Here is a 19,693-nt window from a genome sequence, read left to right on the forward strand (position 1 = left end):
CAAGGAGAAGCCCTCCAAAATATAATACTGCTCTTCTTAGGGTTCACCCAGATTCCACCCCTTGGGTATAGGGGCAAGGGCTCCAAGGAACATTCACAATGGGAAGGAGGAAACACTGCTTGCTGATCAAGCTAGAGGGGAACAGAAAACATGTTATGGATCAGAACTCTGAGCAGCGTTTTAAATGAAAGGAAAATGAAAAACGAATTGACATTTATCACTGGGTGCCACACAGGGCCCCAGCAGTACTCACAGAGAATGTGAGTAAAGAGAGAAGTACCCTACCTCTCATCAAATTATAGCCCATCTCTGTGAAGGTACTCAGTGCTTTGAGGTTCAAATGTTATAGCCTTAATCCCATTCCCCTGTATGGTAAGAGCCTCCCAGTCTCTCCAGGGATTCTGGAAGTGAGAATGTGCCTTATGCTCTTTCTGGTTGCTGATAAGTTCGATGGATGGATCATTTCACTGTCTTGAGTGTGCTACTGTTGTTTTACACCACATTGCCCTAAGATATAAAACAACTGCTTTTATCTTCACCAGAAAATACCCCTCACACAGGATATTTGTTTATATGTCAGACTTACACCTCATTTTCCTGCCCTCCTTCCATAGGGCTCCTCTTCTATAATTTGATTTTCCTTATTTTATTATCGCCAAGGACTCTTCAACCTGACTTGCTAAATAATGGATCATCTTTCCCAGCTCCCATCCTGAGACTCAGAACAAGCAGAGGCTTGCAATGGCCACCACTTCCCCATTTCCTTCTTCTTCCAATTCTGTTAGGGGAAGGAGGCAGTGTGAAGAATTATTTCCTTGCTATATGAATTACATCACCTCCCTTAAAAGCTACAGTTGGTTTTAAGTAACAGTACTTTCTTTCTCAGTTACATAATGATCCCAAAGCAATCTATGCGCTTTCTGAATTCACTTAGTCCCTCAGGGGTGGGTAGTGCCAATCACATTGATAGTTAATGAAGATAATAACACTTCCTATTATTTTATCATTGGCAGTAGATAAATTTCTCTTTAAGGACAATTGAAGGCTTTTGAGCAGGGGAATGATGTGACTAGATCTTAGTTTTAGGCAGAGTGTGAACAGTTGATGGGAGAAGAGAGAAATTAAAGGCAAGAGATAGTTGCAGAGTTATCTTACAATAGTGTAGGTCAGAAGTAATGAATTAGGATTGTGGCAATGAGAATTGAGAGAAAGGAACAGATATAGTGATACAATTTAGAGGTATTGACCACAGATTCAGTTAGGTTTCAGCAGGGACACTAAGTAACAAACTATGTTCACAGTGTAATCTAACTGTAGATGTGTGTATGTCTAGTATTGGGGAATTGCACAGCAATAGGCCAGAGTAACAGCAACTCACCCGGCTGTGCTTCAAATTTAAGAATAACCACCATGCTCTCTTGCTCAGTGTTAGAAGCTGTCTGCTACATAAAGGCCCATAAAAACTATTCATACAGAGAAAGAGTGGAGGAGGAAACTAAAAACCAAAAGAAAAATCTTGTAGGAAGCGGGAAACCAAGAACAGAATATACTGTGGGGACAGTAAGACTCAGCCCTTTCAGCTTCTTTCAGGGATACAAGTCTGCAGTCAAAGGCCACATTGTCCTTTTATAATCTATATCACTTTCCATCTTTTATTCCTAAATAAGATGATGGACATGTGTCAAGCAGAGAAGGATTTGGACTTGTAATTCCTAGACTCGCTCATGAAAGCTCCTTAAGGGCAATGATTACATCCTTGCATGCCTTACACATGGTGGGCACTTAAAAATATCAACAGAACTCATGTAATTGTGTTAATTCCCATTTTGTTGAGTCTTTGTTGTTCATATAGAGGGTCCAGAGGCAAGGAGTCTGGTCAGCATCATTTGCTGGCAAGTAAGAGCAGAGCCACCATTTGTGTGTGATTTGTGGCCTGGGGAAGAAGTGGAAGGGCACCCCCTGGGGGCAGCTAGCCCACTTAAAAAGTATTGCAGAGCCGGCACTCTTGATTAGCACTCGGAACCTCCTTCTACCAGTCCTCATTATTCAGCCCCTCTGATTTCCTTCCTCTCACCAACACAGTCAGTGTTTTCTTTTTTTCTTTCTTTCTTTTTTTTTTTTTTTTTGAGACAGAATCTCACTCTGTCACCCAGGCTAGAGTGCCATGGCATCAGCCTAGCTCACAGCAACCTCAAACTCCTGGGCTTAAGTGATCCTTCTGCCTCAGCCTCCCGAGTAGCTGGGACTACAAGCATGTGCCACCATGCCCGTCTAATTTTTTTTCTATATATATTTTTAGTTGTCCAGATCATTTCTTTCTATTTTTAGTAGAGACGGGGTCTTGCTCTTGCTCAGGCTGGTCTCGAATTCCTAACCTTGAGTGATCCTCCCGCCTTGGCCTCCCAGAGTGCTAGGATTACAGGCATGAGCCACCGCACTTGGCCTAATGTTTTCTTTTTAGATGTGTCTCGTTCTTACATTTTTCCCTTGGGTGCTCCTAGCATACTTTACTCACCCATGGATCCCTCCCTAGTTCTTGAGATTGTTTCACTAATTTCTTCTGACCTCAGGATTTTATCTCTTCTTAAACTAAGTAATGGTGACACTTTTCAATTACAGATTTTTTCCCAGCTGAAAAAACTGACTTCCATTGATTTCTCTCTGAGTTGTTGCTATGATCTGCAGGCTTGTCCACAGACCATAAGCAACATGGGAACAGCCATAATGCTGATCAATTCAGTAATCTGGCAACAGGTAGACCCAGCAGTGAGAGATTCTAATAAACGCCAATTAGATATAGTCACTCAACCCCAGAGCTTTCTGATGCAGGAAAAGAAGCATATATTTATAATTTAGGAAAACAATCTTAGTGTGCAGTATCTATAGTGGTCAATGAGGGCCACTAGTCACATTAATAAAAAGGGGAGTTAACAAGAGGGCTCAAGTGAAAGCCCCAGAGTATGATGTAGTCTCACATCTTCTATCCCCTGAATGCTCTGTCAGTTTCCAGTAGCCTGAGTTTGGCCTGCCTCCCAGTGCCGACCTAGTCAGGGGGCAGAGTGACTTAGTCATTCCATTCCTGGGCCTCTCCTCATGGCCTCAGCCAATGTGTTGGCAGTCTTCAGTATTTGCTTCCTCCAAGCCTTGGGGTGTGTCACCTGTGAGGTGGAGGTGAAGCTGACCCACCCTGCTGGCATTCCAATCAGGTAAGGTAGCACTTGCTCTCCTTACTGCCTAAGGAACTAGCTTCTCTTTACCTACCTGTTGCTAGGCCTCTAATTGCCTTAGAAGCCCATTCTTACATCCTCAGGGGATTTGTCAGGACCAGAATAGGAACACACCCAATCTTGCCAAGAGCCCTTTAGTTAATGTCCTAACACAGCTCTCTTGGGAATTGGCACTTGCAATAATTGGGCCCTGATAAGTCCTATTTACAATAAAGCACTGCCAGCATCTTTAGTGCTCATAGGGCCTGGAGGCAGGGATTTTCTTAGGAGTTCCTGCAAAGCCTAGGCCTAAGAACCCTTTAGGAAGTGCAGAAAGATAATATGGTATCACTGAACTCTTGACATTTTAATTTTTTCTAGGTTTTTTTTTCGTTAAGTAGTTGACTTGAGCAAATACTTGTGAAAATTAACAGTTCACGTCAATTCTTAAATTGCAATTGATTGGTAAAGACATTTAGAGTATCTTAATGTAAAGTCTTTAAAAGACTTTACACAAAGTCTTTAAAAGGAGGTGATACAGATTGGGCCTTGAACTCTATCTAGGGAGCAAACTTACAGACAGGGGAGAAAATTGGGTGGTAACATGGTAGTATGCTAGAGTCAGCTCAAGCTCTCTCTTACTGGCTTGCTAGAACTGATTGCACATCTCTTCCCAACTCCTTGTTCAGTAACATCACATTAGTAGCACGAAATTATCAGTGGTAGAAATATTTGCACCAGAAATTGGTTAATGTTACAAATCAGGGCTTTTCTCCCCTAGAAAGCTGGTTGTTAGTATTTACCAGCACATCACAGGTGGTAAAGGAAATAGAACACAAATGTAGAGATGGAAATTAGACAGATATATTCTAGAGTTAGGACCAGTCTGGAGTAAAGCCGTATAGAATCTTACAAGGAAGACTAAAGAATTTTGATTTTATCCTATAGACATTGAGGAGTTGTTTATGACATTTTATCAACTGAGATGCTGTTGGTTATAAGTAATAGAAAAACTAATTCAAATGGCTTAAAAAATAAGGAAGATATAGCATCTCATGTAACGAGAATTTCAAGTAGGACCACTCCAGGATTGGTTAATTCAGCAGTTCACCAAAGACCCAGATTCTTTTAATCTTTATACGCTGCCATTCATAGTATGTCAGTCTGTCCTCCAACCAGCACAAGAGTTCCAAACCCAATAACATTCTGCAGCGGAAGAAAATAACTTTTTCTTTTTGTCTCTTTGTAAGAGCAAAGAAGTCTTTCTCAAAAGTCTCCAGCAGATTTTCTCACATCTCATATTGGTCAGAATCTGTTACATGCCAGAACCCAGCACTGGTAAGGTGAATGAAACCCTGTGATCCATGGGTGTTTTCCTCCTACTCAGCCCCCATCCCTTCCACTGGAACCAGTCTCCCTGATGCCCATGGCCACAGAGTGAAGAATGGCTACTCGAACCTAATCAAGGTTCTACAAGCAAGGAGGAAGAAAGGGGAGGGACACTGGTTAAGCAATTAACACCTTTGTTATAGCTTTTAAAAACAGAAAAGATCAATGGAATATTTTAGGAAGTATAATCTAGCAATGGTGTCAAAGCAGATAGAGGGCCTGGGAATAGAAAGACCCAGTTACGCTATTATAAGAGTTTGGATGTGAAATGATAATCTACCAAAGCAATGGTTCTCAATTGCCAATTGGCTGCCAATTCATTCATTCAGTCAGTCATTGGATAGATATTTAATGAATGACTGCCATGGATCAGATACTATGCTAGGGAGTATACATAAAAGGTGAACTTACCTCATAGAGCTTCAGAATCTAATGGGTCAGGCAACTATCAATCAAATAATCTACAAATAAATGTAAATTTATAACCTGGCTAAGTGTTATGAAGAAACCTTGAATTTTTTTTCTATTTTTAAAATTGAAGTAAATTTCACATACATCTATCTCAAGTATACGATTTGATGTACATGTGTAAAAGCCACCCTTATTGAGATATGAAACATTTCTATCACCCCATAAAGTTCCCTCATGTCCCCTTCTAGTCATTCTTTTTCTCCCCCAATAGGTAACTGTGGTTCTAATTTCTATCATCAAGATTATTTTTGCTTGTTCTTGAATTTCACATAAATGGCTTTTTTTTTTGCTCCAAAAATGATTTTGAGAGTCATCCATACTGTTGTTCAATGGTAGTTTATTTCTAAAAATTGTATTTCATTGCATGAACAATTTAAGTATCCATTTTTTTGTTGGTGAATGTTTAAGATATTTCTAGTGTGGAGCTATTATGAGTAAAGCTGTTAGGAACATTCATGTGTAAGTTTTTTGTGGACATATGTTTTCATTTCTATTGGGTAAATTCCTAGTAGGGCAATTGGTGGGTTATAGGGTAGAAATGTATTTAACTTTATTAGAGCCCCTAATTTGTTTTAAAAAAGTACAGATTCCTGGTCTTCAGTCCCAAGAATTCTGAGTTAGTCTGAGGTTCCTAGGCACGTACAGTATGTAGTTTTTAAAACTCACCGCTACCAACGGTCTAAATTATAGTGGTGGCAGTGGAAAGGAAGTTATTTTCATTCGGTTTTCTTTTCCACCACAAAAGCATATAAATGCAAATAATTTCTTTTCTTTTTTTCCTGGTTAGCTGCAAAATAGCTTTCTCTGAACATTTCTCCTTACTGTACCCATTAGCCCCAGTACTGAAATAGTCTCTCTTTTTAGTTCCTCTGGTGAAATGCAAAGTTCTGGTTTCTCTGCTCTTGCTCTAAGCGAAGTAAAAGCTCAGGGAGCTCCTTGAAGCAGCCCTTAGAAATGCGAAGAAAAGTAAACAAAAACAGGTCTTTAGGGTGGAAAAGAACTTTGTACTGAATAGCAGTTGAGGGAGTGTGGTAGAGTTTTTTTGCTGCTTTTACTTTTTTCCATACTATTCTACCCTGGCAGCAAAAAATAATCAACTGTGTTCTTGCTGCTGCTGACGTCTATATCAGACAGCTGCTTCTGAGCATCCAACACAGTGACAGCCTGAATGGCTGCATATCACTGGAGAAGAAGCTCCTAGTCTCTAGGCAGATACACTGACACACAGGAATGGGAAGGGAGTCACTTAATGGATTAGGGGCTGGCTGAGCTGGGACCAGAACCCAGGTGGCCTGGCTCCCAGCCTAGCTGACCACACTGCTACCCACACAGCCTGGGCTGACCAAAGACAAGCAGCCCATTGAGCAACTTCACAAACAACAATGAGTGATGGATGGTCAGAGCAAGAAACAGGCACAAAGCAACTGCAACCCCATCACTTCCTGGCCCCTAAATTTCCAGGCAAGCCTATAAAGTGTGGTCACTTAAATGACTTTGACCAGCAACTTGGCCCGGCTTTCAAATCTGGAGACTTTTTTGGTCACTGCCAAAAGAAAAAGTCTGTCTTGTACTGAGAATGGAGAGTGCCTCTGAACTCCATAGCTGGCCCTGATGTGTCTGTGGCAATGTTGTTAAGACTAGAAAGACAATTAACAGATGGGTATAAGCTGGTTCTAGAGGGCTGTGGTAAAATGAGGCAGCTTTCAGATTTTTCAGGCTCCCTGTCTGTGGATCTGCCCTCCCACCTCAGATTTAGCTAGCAAGGGGGAGGTGTGATCAAGGGAGTTCCGTTAGAATCAACTTAGTTGACCAAATCTCATCCTGCTCTCTTCAAATTTGCCACTAAACAGTAGCCAAAATTTGTGGTCCCTGAATTCGTGAAGCCCAGGCCACAAGGCTCTATTTGTCAGCTTTATTGTAGGTCCTGGGTATGCCCCATGCAAGGCATACTGATCTGTTTGGCCTTGGTATGTATGTATGGCCCCAGGCCCGCCCTAAATCTTCAACTCTAAACCCAGGGGTATCCCTATGAGATACAGCTGTCTAGGAAGTTTCTTGTTTCAGGTGTCAAGTTCCTAGTCTGAGCTGGATAATTCTAGAGGGTCTATGCTACACCCCTCCCCTTTAGCAACTGAAGACCTCAGGATGTAATGAGGGGAAAGAAAAGTTGATTGCAGTATTTGTTTTTTACACAGGCCTAATGGGCACAATTTTGACAATAAATATTTTGAATATGCAGACAAGGTGTCACAACGTTAGGAAACTGAAGTAAAATTTCATATTTCTTTGGTTAGAGTATAGCAGGGGCTGGCTCCCTTTTGGGTTTGTCATAAAGAGGTATTTATTAAATAGCTTTTCTTATTTAAAACAGTCCACATTCATTTAATATTTATTCATTCATTCAACACAGATGGAATGTCTACGATGTGGCAGGGATGGCTCGTTTATGTTCTCATATTCATAGCTCATTGTAACTCACATAGCACATGTGTTGAGTTCTGCCTTATATAATATAGCTTTATGTATTTTACTGAATTGTAAGATCTTTAATGTCTTAGATTGTCTTGATTTTTGTATTCCCAGTATCACTGAACACAGTGCCTTGCACATAGTAGCGACTCAATATTTGAATTATGCTGCAATGTTGTGAAAGATATTACAAAAGTGCTACAAAACTTTTTTTTTATTGTGTTAACAGTCTAAAAGCAGACATATCAATAGGGTATCATTGTTATGTAAGTAAATAAATATTAAGGGCTTGTAGAGAAGGGTATGTTCATTTCAAGAGTGAAGGAACAAGGGAAATGCATAACTGGGTACAGACTGCTCTGGAAGAAGTGTTAATTTTCCTCTGGTCAGTTCAGAATGCTTGTGTAGGGTTTCTAGAATTTCAGTCGTCTAAAGTATTTTCACCCCTCTCACCTTTCTGGAACTACTCCGCCCCTTTCTGCTCCTTCTCAAGCCTGTTGCCAACTGGTTCTACCCCAAAGTCTCAAAAGTCCACCCTGTACCCCTCCAGCTCCAAGGCAAAAATGCTCCAGACCATGAGCTTTAGGAACGCGGGCCAGGAAATCACCGGGTCACGCGCGGGGCAAGCGCCAAACTGGGCGCAGCTCCCGGCGCGGCGTTAAAGGCGGGGCTGCCACGGGGTGGGGCGGGGCGGGGCGGGAGGAGGCCGGGGGTGGCTTGGGTGTCACCACCAACCCGCTCCGGCCGGAAACTGGCGCTTGTTTCCGGCCGGCCGGCTGAAAGCCACCGATCCCGAACCAGCCGCCGTAGTCGGAGTGGCAGCCGGGTGTGGAGCGGGCAAAAAGCCATTGGGGGAGGCCAGTCCCGATCAGTCCCGGCTGGCTCCAGCTCTAGATCCTGTGCGGAGCAACATCCGCGGTCACAGTCTCCGCCACCGCCTCCGCCTCCTTCGTCGTCTGGGGAGGGACCGGCCAGACCCCGGGGTCACTGCCGAGGAATGAGGAGAGGCGGCCGGGCCCCGCGCTCCGCCCCGGCCTAGGGCCTTGCCCCAGGAGCCGCGAGGGTAACGGAGTCCCCCGCCCTGATAATCTCCCCCGTTTGCTCCCGTCCCTCTCGCCTCTTCAGACTCCCAAACTCTGCACCTCTGATCTCCACTGTCCGCCTTCTCCTTCTGGTTATATTTCACCCGAAGCCATATCCCCTCGGCACCCTCTCCTCGCCCCGACTGCTCCTTGCTTCGTCCTAACCTCTTCCCCTTTATTCCTCCCTTTTACCTGCGTCCCGCGTGCCTAGCCTCCCTCCCTGATTCCTGGCCTCCCTTCCTAAGCTGTGCTGGGCAGCTTGAACAGTCGGCCCTTGTCAGCTAGACTTTCAGGGAGGGATGATGGAGTTTTAGAGTGGTTAAGATACAGGCTGCTACCCTCATAATAGGATAAAGTTCATTTAAAAATCTCAATATAAAAGTAAAATGAAAACAAGCTTATTCTCTCTGTTGATAGCCAAACCGAGGTGCTTCCAGTAATGGAGGAAGGGAGCGAAAAAGGTGTGTGTGTGTGTGTGTGTGTGTGAGAGAGAGAGAGATTCTAGGGCAGTCTTATGAAGTTTAGAAAAAAGAAAAGTTGCCATGAGCCGATGGAAACTTTAGAAGCTGATGATGAGTAAGCCGGGGGCTGCGTGATCTCACTCTTCTCATAATTACTAGGTTAACGGTGTGTGTGGCTCCGGTCGGGATGGAACGGGATTTGTTTACCGGGCAGGCGTATTTTTAGCTTGTCGGCTCACAAGGACCAGAGCTCAGTCTCTCTTTCCCCTCCCTCGTGGTAGTCTATCTGACCTAGGTAGCTTCTCTGGGTACAATACAGACGTAAAAATTTGAAAGTTAAAGGAAGCTGACTGGTGGAATTTTATGTAAGAGGTTCCCCACAAACTTTCAGGGAATTTTGTTTTTATGAATGCAAAGCCAAGAAATATCAGCACTTTAATTTTTATTTTCCTTATCTTTTTATAAGTACTACAGAGACTGCCTTATTTAGAGGCTGGTAATTTTTCAGTCTTTGGCTTCTATAATAGTATTTAGATCTTTGAGGAGGCTGGATTCTTTTGTCTTTCAGAACCTATTTCAAAGGTGGAAAGGACAGGTAGAGAGAAGAGGTGGTGGTAAGACTAGTTCAAAAGGGTAGCGCTAATCCCTAAATATTTTAAAAATATTTTCTATGCTATATAACTTTTAAACACATTTAGAACATTTCTTCCCTAGTAAATGAGATTGCATTCCTGATGGGGTGGAGAAGACTGCGGGGATTTATGCTGGGTGGCTAGGGAGAATCAGACTTGTAGTTAAACATTTACTGTGAATAATTTACAAATGAAGACATTATAGGCAAACAATGAAGAATTAATTATACTCGTAGTCTTCATTGTTTTTCAACTAGTTCTTTTAAAGTTTAGTAACCAGCTTGCTGTAAACTGAACAGAACTGTAAAATAAATGAAATTAATGTTGCTCATCTGCAGGCTGAATACCAGTCTGTTCTAATTTCCACTAGTGACCCGACCCGACCCGGCATGCCTCAGAGCACCACCGTGACAAAGTGGCCAGTTACTATGTACTTAGAGATTGCAAATGAATACAAATATTAGCTAGTGCTAGGAATAATTGAGAAGGTAAATATGCTGAAAACATATATTCCAAAACCAAAATAGATTTTATTCGATTTTCCTCCCCATTTTGAGTTATCAGCACCTTGTGTCAATAATTATCCATTAACATGAATAATTTAGAATTGAACAGATACTTGCTTTGAACATTATGAATTCAAACAGGAAGGAAAGATAGAAGGAAGATAGTTTCCAAACCGTTACTAATTTTTGTTGTTGTTGTCTGATTTGACTTATTCCTTTCATTTAATACTAAAGACTGCCTCAGAAAAAAAATGTAAAACTTTGCTAAAGAAAGGGTTGTCTGCTGACATGTTTAAGGCAGGATGACCAGTAATGAATGCTAATTGTTAGCTAGACTTTGGTGGCCTTATGTCACCAACAACTTAGAGGTTTTCCTAAAGCTTTATTTACTTAATCTTTCTTTTCTTTTGAAATAAGATTTATTTTGGAGATCAAAATCTAATTTTTAAAAATCCCATACACCCTCTAAGAGTCTGTTCACTATCAATAATTGTTTTGATCTGTGTGAGTTGGCTGGTGCCAGTATTAGTGATGATATCTGGGTGAATTCTATTTATATCTGTACTTAGCAACTTATCCTAGTTGAATTGCATATTTTATTCCAGTGGGTGGGGGTTGAAGGGGTTGAATAAACCTAGGAATAAGCGTAGAGCAGCCCAGTAAACCCACCACTATTCTCAGTTCTCAGAAAGCTTTGTTTGGAATTTTGAGATTCAATATATGTAACCAAGTGAACCACGGTGGAATAATTTAGTATTAAAAATAAGTTTCAGATTGTTTTGAGGGCACTAAGTGCCATTTGTCAAAGTTTTGATGCTCTTGAATATCTCAAGAATGCTAAGGATGCCAGCAGAGGCCCTTATAGTGTGTATGTGTATGTATGTATGTATGTACATGTGTGTATATATGAGTACCACTCTCCTTACCCCAAACACTCATCCCACCAAACAATGCTTTGAAATGTGACCTCAGCAGTATCTTTCTTATGGGAACTTAAGAGCTGTGGAATGACAAGCAGACTATGGAATCTTCTCAGTAGCCCCTGATAAATTCAGATAACTAAAAATTTGTGTAATTGGAAGGTAGATGCAGGGCAATTTTCTCATGAATGCCTGAATTCAGTTGACTTTTTAATATGATAGAAGGGAGTTGATTTTTTTTTTAAGTAAGAAATCCTTGAATAATAATTGAATACTCCTGTGTATAAAGCAGGCTCCAAACTCCACTGACAGGCTTTAGGGAGATATAAAAGATATAAAGACAAGTGTCCTTGCCCTTGGGATGGGAGATAGAGGGGAAAGGTAGTATATAAATGGAAAGGCAGACTATTATTATAATCTTTAACATTTAGGAAACAGCATATAAACAAAACCAAGTTTAATGTGCTACAAATGGAGTAGGTAAGGGCCGAGAAAACTTGTAGTAACAAAGAATCAATGAGATAAGCGAGGGGAGATTTCTGAATTAGTAAATTTTGAAATGGACTTGTGAGGCTGTGGGTTAGTCAGCGATATGGGCTCTGGCTACTTTTTACTATGTGACCTTGGACAAGTTACTTTTCTTCCTTATCTATAAAATAAATATGAGTATTCAAGTAAGTTAAATAGCTATTGTGTTGGGAATAATGGAAAAGAAAGGATCTTCCAAACAAAGTATAGAATGTACAGTGTGCAGTGATGGTATGAATGACTAAGTTGTGTGTGGGGGGAATAAATGAGAGTGATTGGATAGAATGTGGGTTGGTCAAGTCATGGGTAGAACAGGCAAGAGGGTGGAGGGGCCTCAGAGGCCAGACTGTTGGATGTTGATAGAAGGGTCAATAGAGTCATTGTAGGTCTTTGAACAAAGGGTGGATTTAATTAGATGTATTGAGCCCTTTGGTCCGGGAACTCAAGGATATGGAATCAGGCAGGCACCGGAACATTGCGACTCTTCTCTTCGGTATGATCCTGGCCTAAAGGGATGTCTCCTCTTATCCAGGAGACATAAGATTCCTTGTAGAAGATTTTGTATTTACACACCTCACTTACTATACTGAGCTCTGCTTATGCCTATCTCATAGTGCACCAACCTGTGGGGAAGTCTCAAGACTATGGCTGGATTCTCCTCAAGAGCTTATGGTAAGGACAGTGTTATGTTTCAAGTACATTTAACCCTTAGTTATCTTTGCTAATGTAGGGAGCACTGTTATAGGTAATTTAGAACTTAACAAAGAAATTTCTTGGTTTGAAAATGCATTACTTTTTATTTTTTTAATTTATTTTAATTAATTAATTTTTTTAGAGACAGAGTCTCACTTTGTTGCCCAAGCTGGAGTGCAGTGGCATAATCAATCAAAGCCCACTATAGCCTTGTACTCTAGGGCTCAAGCAAGCCTCTCAGAAAGCTGGGACCACAGGCCCACGCTACCATGCATGGCTAGTTTATTTTTATTTTTTAGAGATGAGGTCTCTAAAAAAATCAAATAAATAGCTATGTTGCCCAGGCTGGTCTCAAATTCTTGGCCTCAAGTGATCCTCAAAAATGCATTATTTGTTAAACCAAATTTATCTTCATTTTTTGGGATCATACTGATATTGAAATACATTTGCATTTCTAAGCCTGAATTACCTGATGGTGAGGAGAATATACTGATGGTGAAGAACAGTGAATCTTGGATTAAGAATTTGGCCTCAGAAATCCATAAAATGAATAATCCATTTGTGGATAATCAAGACTATAGACTATACTGCATATGTTAACGTAGTCTCTCCACCCTCCCCTACCTTCTTATCATCATTACCACACTATGTGTTTGTGATGTCATGAGCACAGGATTATTTTTTACTTCTTGAGCCAGGGGACTCGTATTTCTGAGCTGGAAATCAGAGGTAGAAAAGTTAGGAATTTTATTTTATACTACAGAGGGATTATTTTCAATTGTGTTCTTTAGGATTATGTCTTATCCCTTTATTTCCTCTAAGAAATAGTTTTGGATAGGAGAAATTACTAACCTATTATTTTCAATGACTTGCTATGAATTTAATTCTATGCTAGGTGCTGTGGAGGATTAGGAAAAATGACAACTTCATGCCTTTGAAGAGTTTATAGTCCAGCTGGGAGTAAGGGGAACAGGAAGGAATGAACACTTATTGAGCCCCTATTAATATGCCAGGCAAAATTTTAAAATGCGAAAGTATATTATCAGTTGCATAGTACAGACCTCATACCCTAGGTATTTTGGGAGAAGAGTGTGCAGGTAGTTATGAATGTTATCACAGAGGAATTATAACTTATTTCAGATCTTAACTAAAAGTATATTAGGTATAAGGGATGAAGATGAAGGGAATAAAAAAATCATTTTGGAGCTGAAAAAGCTTGGAAACGGGACCATACCTGAGATGTTCTTGGGGCAGTGATGAGACTGGCCTGAACAGTAATGACTGGTAGTGAAATGAAGGTAGACAGGTTGGTTTGGAGCTATGTTTATAGGGGTCTTACAAGTTTATATTTTAAATGATAGAAATAGGGAACCACTGAGGATTTTTGACTAGGATAGCAGTATGATGATAGTAAGACACAGGTTGACTTGGAGGGAAGGGAGGTTGACACCTGGGGTATATGAAGTAATGAGGCCCAAATTAGAGTTATGGAGGGTGGGCAAAGGAGAAGAAAGAATGAAAAAGAGATTGTGAAGGAAAAATTGAAATTAGTGAGGACTGGATGTGGGAGATGAAGAAGGGTGAGGAGTCAAGTGTGACAATGACATATTAAGCCTGGTTATCTGAGACATTGACTGGGATAAAGAAGTTACCTCATTTTTTAAGGGAATATGATGAGTTCAGCTTGGGATGCGTTGGATTTAAAGTGGCAATGACATGTCCAAATGAGAGCTATTCTGGTTGTGAGAGTTAGGAGCCCAAAGCTGGGGTAGAGGTGAGGATTAGTAAGTTTGGAAATGCAGTTTTTTAGTTCATCTGCATAGGTGTAATAGCTGTAGCCAAGAGAGTTAATAAGCTCTCTGAGAACTGGAGTTTAGGGAAAGAGCAGAAGGGCAAAGAAAGTGGTACTGATAAACCTGAGCACTGGCATTTCCTACTCCTGGCCACCTTAATTGGTTCCTCCTTCTTTCCTGTTTTCTCTTCTACTCCTTACTCTGTCAGATATCCATTGAATGTCTCCTGTCTTGTAATGCCTACTGTCCTAGGCATTGAGGAAGCTTTGGGTCCAATGGGAGGAGGCAGATGTGTAAATATGTAGGTGGTACGAAGTATGATAGATGCTGTGATAGAATTATGCGAATTATGTAGCGGGGAGAATGGGATCCCAAAGGTCAGTTCTGCCGTGGGCATGCAGAGGTTGTAAAGAGCCTCTCTGAGGAAATAACACTTGAGCTGAGTCTTTTTTGGGGGATGGGGGGGACAGAGTCTCACTCTGTTGCCCTGAGTAGAGTGCCCTGGCATCAGCCTAGCTCACAGCAACCTCAAACTCGTGGCCTCCAGTGATCCTCCTGCTTCAGCCTCCCAAGTAGCTGGGACTACAGGCGCATACCATGACACCCAGCTAATTTTTCTATTTTTAGTAGAGACAGGGTCTCACTCTTGCTCAGACTTGTCTCAAACTCCTGAGCTCAAGCAATCCTCCCGCCTCGGCCTCCCAGAGTGAGTGCTAGGATTACAGGCGTGAGCCACCGTGCCTGGTCTGAGCTGAGTCTTGAAAGATGAATTAAGCATACACCCTACAGATGATGGGGAAAAGCACTTTCCAGTCTGAGAAAAGCTTGAACAAAAGCTTAAAGGAATGCAATAGCCAGACTTCTTCAGATAACTTTTAAGTAATTATTATGGCCGGAGACAGGTTTGGAGGGCAAGGATGAGGCTGGAGAAGTAGGCAAAGCTGGATCACAGAGAGCTTTATCTTGTTTTGCAATAAATGATGAGCTATTTATGGATTTTAAGCATTGGATGATAAAATAAGTTTCACATCCTAGAAAGGTTGTTTATGTCAGTGGTGTGTAGGATAAATTGGAGAGGGACAAAGCAAAAGGCCTTTTAATAACTTCATTATGCTTAACCATAACAAATTTGTTGAAAATGATCATGTTTATGGAATTCTGGAATCAGAGAACTGGAAGGACTTTTATGCTCTCTTAGTCTTCCTCAGTTGTTTTCAAGTGGAATACATGAGGTTAACTCAGGATCACAGAAGTGGTTTGGTGATAGCTTGGTCTAAAATTCAGTCTTCAGTGGCTGGTATGTGGTAGGTAAATGTGAGTTCACCTCTCTGTTCTCTTCCAAGTCCCATTCCAGTGTTTGTTTTGTTCTGCCACATTGTATTGTACTGGAAGACAGAGGGAATTAATGTCATTTCATTCCACTGTCATTTTTACCAGTCCCAAGTGAACAGTAGTATTTTCCTAGGTCTGTCTGAGGAAGGCCTGCCCTGAGAGTACCATGGAGAAGAGGGACTTTTGACCTGGGGCGGTTGGGTGCCCTGGAGTGGGATGAGTAGGGTGTTAGGATTCTTTAGCTATAATGATTCAAATGTAGAAGAATGTCAAGGTATTTGTTGTATTGAGTATATTTATCTCTCTTGCTAAGTTTCCTTTATTTTCTTTTAAACTTAGTTTTAGGTTGTGCCAGTGAAACTTTTGTTAAAAGAAATAAGCTATGATAAATTGGGTACTGACAAAAAATATATTTATCTAAGACAAAAAAAGAATTGTCATTATATTCAGATTCTAAATCTTTCTTCCCTATATGTATTTTTAATTTCATTTGATTTTTAAAGTGCTAAATGAGAGTTTGGATTTTGTGCATCAGTCATTTTTGCTAGATGAAATTGGAAGAACAGGATAGAGGGCATCTTAGGCGCCCTTAGATTTCCCTGGGGGAAGCTGGATCTCAGGGAGTGTAGAAGGATGGATACCTTTCACTGATAGGCCTTTCTCAACGCCTGACTGAGTTGTGATTTTTAATTCTTTTCTCTGAGTTCTGTCAACATCTTTCCCAGTTCAGAAGGGTTTTGGTTTGGAAGCTGTCCACTTTAACAGAGCTGCCAATTCTTAATTCTTTCTCAAGTGGGCGAGGGTACATTTTGTTTTTGTTTATGAATGCTTGGGAGAGGGGAGGGGAGGGAAGAGAGGAGACACAAAATAACTACTCACAGTGAGTCCTTATCGGAAATTCCTATGTAACTGGAAGGTCCCTTGGTTTTGTTTTAGGGGAGATGACTTGGTTACACCGGCATTTAAATTATGTGGGAAGGTGTTTCTCACTCCCTTTAGCTATCTGATTTTGGATGGCAATTCCTTCTTGTCTATTACTGTCAGCCCCCTGATCTAAGCACCTCTTGTGCACACTGTTTGAGAGATGTGAAGGCTCCTCTTGAGTCTAAAACTGAGCTAATCAAGCATACCCCTAATGTTTAGGGGACCGTCCTGCTCCTGCTTATTCTTTTTGTGTTGACTCCTCTGTTCTTCCTATCACCTGGTCCTTTCTTAATTTGTAAATTTTGCATAATGAGATATTTCAAACATTTAGAAAATTTCAGGGAAAAAACCCTAACAGATAATTTTGAGCCTACAACCCAAATTTAATGGATATTAACATTTTGTCATATTTGCTTTAGGTCTCTTGCTTTCTTTAAAATATGAAATGTTGTAGATATAGCTAAAGTCCCAACCTACATCCTTTACCCCTTCCTCTTTCCTAGGAATTGACTACTAGCCTGAATTGGTATACATTATTCCATTTCATATTTTATACTTTTTTCATATATATATATTCATAAACAATATGTAGTTTTGTTTTGAAATCTCACGTAAACAGAATCATACTGTATCCTTTTGCAACTTTTTCTTTGAACATTACTTTTCAGATATGTCTACATGTAGATCTAGTTCATCCCATCACTAAATCTTTAAACCTGTTTCTTCTATTGCCCTCCCCACTTGCTCTGGTAAAAAAACAACAACAAAAACCCTACCCAATCTTAAAGTCCAAGTGTAAACTATCTATTCCATCATCAGAATGTTCCTGATTTTTTCTTCCAACAGTATGTGATCTTTTCTACTGCTGAATCCTCCTATCATTGGTACTTGGTACTTTGTCATGTGGTAGTTGTATATTCTTGTATTTTGGTTTATTTATTCCCTTGGCATACCTCTTCTACCACACTGTAAGCTCCCTGAGAGCAGATTAAGTAGTCTCTTTTATCTCTGTATCCCTTGTGGGGCTAACCACGGTAACTTACACATAGTGGGCATTTAGTCACTAGTGACTACATGGTTACATTAATGAATAAAAAAAGTAAAGACCATCCTTTGTATTGGTGAACTATTAATTTAATTATGACTATTGGTGTGGTCCCCATGAAAAATAAAGCTTACAAAGAAGCACTCAGCACTGAAAATTATATAAAAATGCATATTAATGGTGAGAGTAGTCAAGACTAACCTCCTGCAGGGGGTGAGAGCAAACATTCCTTAAAAATTGAAGTGAGAGTTGATAGGTGATATCATCCCAATGGGGAAACTCCTGGGAATTGATCCTGGTGGCTTTTGAGGCAGTGTGCTCCTGTAGCCAGACTCATTTTGCTGGCTATCAGATTCTGCTTTTGTCATCAAGGTCTTGACACCTTCACTGGAAATGGGCATTAAGAAAAAACAGCCTGTCTGTTCACTTACCAAGTACTGCTCAGGACCAGGAATTCTGTGGCTCATAAAGAATAAAGCCTGATACACACATTCATACATGTATATACACTTTTAACCACACTCCTTTTTTATTGATGAGGCCAGGTTGTATCTCAGCGTATTTTGAAACTTTTAGTTCTGTAATGTATAGTCCAATATAACATTGTTTTGGCCTCATGGAAGATGCCCCTACCCCCAAGTAGGAAATTAAACATTAAGTTGAACTATACAAAATTGCTATCTTGTAGGTAAAAAACAGTCGACTCTTGGCAATTTTGTATAGTTTAAACCTAATACATCAGGTCTTGATTTCCTCTTGGGTTTCTGAAAAGCAATATCATGGACTTTTTTGAAGTAAATAATCCTAAATCCATTTATACTTATAAAATGCATTTCTGAACTTAAGTTGCAACTGATTTTCTTTTGCAATCATCTTTAGCTCAGATTTTTGATGATTTTTTTTTTTTTTTTTTTAAATTTCTGAGCTCACATTTAGTACATTAGAGAAAGTTGTGGGGGAATGTGTGAGAATTGCAGGTCAGAGTAGGCTCTGGGAAATCTGAGATGAAAACTTTTGCCATAAATATCTACATATAATTGAGTTGGCTTTAATGAGCTTATAGTTCTTATTAGTTTCTTTCTCTTCTCCTTATCTCCTACTCCTATGTCTCCTCTCTAGTCTTGGTAAGGGGGATCTGGTGGTGGGGAAAACCATGGAAGAGAAAATTGCCTGTGACCCTTTGGTTTTATCTGGGGACTTAACAGGGAAGAGGGCAAAAGCCCTGGCTCCTAGCACCGGACTGTTACCTTGTGGTTCTCAGAACTGTTCTTAGGGGAGGGAGGAGGGGAATGTAGAAGTCAGGGGAAAGAGCAAAGAAACAGTGGATAGGAGTTAGCAGATAATATAGAATAGGACTGAGGAGTAGCAGTGGAAAAAGGGGGATAGGTGTAAACATTTAAAGAGGTTCTCTTTCCTCTTATCCATCAAAACCTGGCTTAGAATTCCTTATAAACCTTGTGCCTTAACTGTGTCAAAGTTGTATCCAGGCCACCTACTACAGATAGCAACTTGGAAAGTATCATATATAGAATGCAGCTTTGAAAGTATCAGTGTTGTGTTCTAAAATAGTTACTTGAAAAGTCAGGGTCATTTAAAATGAGTTGGTCTGCTAGTGCCTTTTGAATCATTAATAACTGACATCAAAGAAAAAAATTCCTCTGAGGCTTTGGTGTTAAAAAATCTTGATAGTTTCATGTGAGGAATTGAGGCAAGACAATGGGAAAATATAATGCTGCTAACAAAAACATATTTTAGAACAGCAAGTTCCCATCTGTTTTGAAAACTTATCTCCTCTTACGTGTTTCTTTGTGAGCATTTGCTTTTTTCTCCTTTGAACTAGCAGCTTACCTGGCTGAGTGTTAAACTGTTCATTTCCAGAACTTTTCCATCTGTTCTAAGGGACAAGATTCTCTGACATGAAGAATACTTGGTCTCTATTTACTGACCAGGGATAGAGATTTATCATACTCCTTCTCAGAACTCTGAAAATAGAATTTGAGAATTAGACTTTAGAGTTGCTGCATCTTCCTAGCTTCTTTTGTTGCCTAAAGTAAATTCTTGGCTATTCGGCACAAAGTGGCCCCTCATTTTAACAACAGTAAATTCCTTCTCTCTCACATTTTTGTAATTTTTTGTAATATACTAGTTCATTATGAAAATTAAAATATAAAAAAAATTATACAAATTTCTCTTGATGTTTGCTGCCTGATTGAAACTATAAAATCTTTTCCACTGAACACTG

The 19,693-nt window shown here is 40.4% G+C and overlaps 1 protein-coding gene across 2 annotated transcripts in view; it reads left to right on the plus strand.

Annotated features, from left to right (window-relative positions):
* Positions 1 to 8,327: 8,327 nt before the first annotated feature.
* OTUD7B (OTU deubiquitinase 7B) overlaps positions 8,328 to 19,693 on the plus strand; it is a 55,314-nt gene continuing 43,948 nt past the window's right edge. Inside the window, exons 1-2 of one of the 2 annotated variants that reach the window (XM_069480695.1) lie at positions 8,328 to 8,598; positions 12,279 to 12,336. The gene's annotated coding sequence lies outside the window, so the exon portion shown is untranslated. The remainder of the gene's footprint in view (positions 8,599 to 12,278; positions 12,337 to 19,693) is intronic. The other variant, XM_069480694.1, reaches the window with a different exon arrangement.

The sequence above is a fragment of the Eulemur rufifrons genome, chromosome 8, assembly GCF_041146395.1.
Source record: "Eulemur rufifrons isolate Redbay chromosome 8, OSU_ERuf_1, whole genome shotgun sequence".
In the NCBI taxonomy this organism is placed as follows: domain Eukaryota; kingdom Metazoa; phylum Chordata; class Mammalia; order Primates; family Lemuridae; genus Eulemur; species Eulemur rufifrons.